This window comes from Octopus bimaculoides, chromosome 4 (assembly GCF_001194135.2).
Source record: "Octopus bimaculoides isolate UCB-OBI-ISO-001 chromosome 4, ASM119413v2, whole genome shotgun sequence".
NCBI lineage: Eukaryota > Metazoa > Mollusca > Cephalopoda > Octopoda > Octopodidae > Octopus > Octopus bimaculoides.
In genome coordinates, this window is record NC_068984.1 from 143,379,858 (window position 1) to 143,383,117 (window position 3,260).

The 3,260-nt window shown below is 36.6% G+C and overlaps 1 long non-coding RNA gene across 1 annotated transcript in view; it reads left to right on the forward strand.

The window, feature by feature from the left end:
• Nucleotides 1-3,260, forward strand: part of LOC106872919 (uncharacterized) — a 123,003-nt gene that overhangs the window by 57,047 nt on the left and 62,696 nt on the right. The window contains exon 2 of the long non-coding RNA XR_008264018.1: nt 1,095-1,175. This is a non-coding gene — a long non-coding RNA (uncharacterized LOC106872919). The remainder of the gene's footprint in view (nt 1-1,094; nt 1,176-3,260) is intronic.

Sequence of the window (3,260 nt, forward strand, 5' to 3'; positions counted from 1 at the left end):
TGTGGAAGGACCGGAAGAGAAGGTGGTGGAGGAAAAGTTCTTTCTAAGACAGGAGAGTGAAAAAGGGAGGTGAATATGTGTACGTGCGTGAGGGTCTGCAAGTGTGTGTGTAATAACAGAACGTGTGTGTGCGTATGTATGTGAGTGTGTGTGTGTGTGTGTGTGCGTGGTTTGGTGGTTTATCTGTTAGTGTGTATGTGTGTGTTTCACACGACGAGCTCTTTTCACACTTTGCCAAGGTGCCACGCAGTGGAACTGAACCCGGAATCATGTGGTTAGGAAACAAACTTCTTGCCACACAGCTACACCTGCGCTTCTAGTCTTTATGGGTCACGTGTTTGAACTCAAACTCTGCATCATTCAAGCTTTGCTTTAAGCAATTATATTTTGTGAATATTTATTTCAGTTTAGTTTCTGAATTAAATGGTGAGATCTTTGAAGCCATTAACGCTAATACTACTCGACTGGTATTATATGTTGTGTATAAACATTTGTTATAAAATGTTTAAAGAATATCTGGTATGGCTGTACTAAACGATTGTTGATCCGATGTGTAGAGGTAACTGAAGAAATTCAGCAGGAAAATTATAAAAATGTACAACAGAAATTATAAGAAAATTGGACAATTATATAACATATAACTGATGTTTTAGACAAAATGGTCGCATTAGCATTAAGATACAAGTGTTTAGAGGTGATAGCTGAAGAGTTAAGTCATATGGTTTGATATCAGTTTTTCGAGACAAGTGTTTGGTGAAGAAATTAGGTAAGAGCATTGCATCGGCTGGACTTGGTTGGGGTGGAATACACTTAACTGATTCAAAGGAGCAAAGGCTGTAGTAGAATAAAAAAGAAAAACAGAGACAAGAACAGAATGGGTGAGATTGTGTCTGTTGTGCCGTTGGTGAATAAGTATTTATCAATGAGCGAATATGTGTCCTAAATACAAGTTTCCAGAACAACTAAATAACTGGTGGCTTTATAATATTCACATTAATTATATTCTTCTGTGATAACATTAATAATTATTCGCTGAATATTTTTGAATATGCAGTTCATTAGTCTTAATTGTGAATTTTAATTATATTTTGCAGTGAGCTTGAAATATGTGAAGGATGGCAAAACTGGAAGATTTCTCGAAAATTCAAAGAATTGTTACCTGGTTAAAATCTGAGGTATGTATTGTATTATTAACTCTCTTTCTCTTATTCTTCCTCTCTCTTCTCTTTCTCTCACACACACATACACATACTCACACATAAGCACTTATGCACACGTACATGCACGCCAATACATACATATAGAGTAATCCTTCACCATATCGCGGTTCACCTATCGCGGTTCACCTATCGCGGTTCACCTATCGCGGTTCACCTATCGCGGTTCACCTATCGCGGTTCACCTATTGCGGTTTATTATTTAAGCTTACGTCGATTCCTCCATGATGTTGTTTTGAATTTATAATAAAACAAACATGTACAAATAATAAAAATAATTTTAAAAATATATATAGTACAGAACTGTTTCTACTTCGCAGATTTTCACCTATCGCGCAGGGTTTTGGAAAGTATCTCTCGCGGTAGTCGAGGGATTACTGTACACGAACTCACACATATATAGACGCCTTCATAGCCACATATGCGCATGCATGTAGACACAATAGACAAGCATACGCATAGACTCACAGACACACAGACAGAACGATAAGAGTTTGAAGCCAAAATACGTTTCGTTGCTGAACACCACCACCACCACCAGCTGGTCTTTGGGTGAATTTTCCAGTATTCCTTCCGGTGCAAGTATTCCAACGGAATCATCGCTTCTGTATTGCCAAACCACAACACACGTTTATCCAGCGGACATTTTCCCTTCAGACATTCTTACCATTCTTTTGATGCAGATTTGTGTGGTTTAGTCGCACCAACTGGTCACAAAGGGCTGCACCGTAGACCACTCCTATACAAATATTCAGACGAAGACTTCGTTCTGAGTATAATGGGTCATCGTGACGTGCTACTTCCTGTCTCAATAACCTATGAGTCATAGATCCCTTTATAGGTTGCACCCCGTCTCTAGTGTTCGAGGCTCTAATTAAATATGTCATAGACACTGTCCACCCCATTTTTTTTCTTTTTTTTTTTAACAAAACAGCTACAAACACAGATACATACTTAGACAGATGCACGCGACGAATATATGCACACATATAACAAAAATTTATATCAAATGTATACATACATACATACATTATATATATATATAATACAGAATGGGACAAGGACGCAAAACATCCAGACAGTTCGGTGATACAAGAAAGGGACAAAACATCCAAACAGACGATACAAAGAAAACACGGACAGGTCATTCAGAGTTTTCTTTCTTCAGTCGAGTTCCAGATTATCCTTGCAATTTCGGCCGTATGTGTGTGTGTTTCTTATTTTGTGAAGTGGGTAGTATATATATATATGTGTGTGTGTGTGTGTGTGTGTGTGTGTGTGTGTGTGTGTGTGTGTGTGTGTGTTGTCTGTATATCTGCTATGTGTGTTTGTTTCACAACTACTGACGATCGCAACCCATCTACGCAGATACAAACGTGTAACCGTGGTTATATATTTAATTAAACAGCAAACACAGAAGATAAACTAGAAGGCCTCAGGAAAGTAGTTTATGGTCTGAATCGTCTGCAATCAGTTTGTATTGAATAACTTGCTGTGACGTCAGAGTCTTATTCAATTTGGCCAAATTCAATTACAGAAGTTAGATTCACGCACAAATATGTGAACAGATATGTTCGTATATACACCTGCTTACACGAAATGTATATACCAACATATACATACATACATACATGCATAAAATACATGCATTTATACATACATACATACAGGCATCCATATATATGCGCGCGCTTCTGTGCACATGTGAGCAAAAAATTTCAGAGATCAATAAACGCGGTCATCGTCTGAGACGGTAACAATTATTCCAGGGTAGTTCGTGAATTTTGGATAAGATGATGCGATGAAAAGAAAAAAGAATTTATTATTTCGGAGTTGGTTTCTTTTTTTGTTTTTGTCTAAGAGAAAGAACATATTTCTTATTTCTATATACCCGTATTTTTTATGATACATACGTCCATCTACATGTTTTTATATGTTTTTATCTCTATCTATCGATCTATCTATCTATCTATCTATCTATCTATTTATCTCTATCTCTGTATGTATATATATATATATATATATATATATATATATATATAT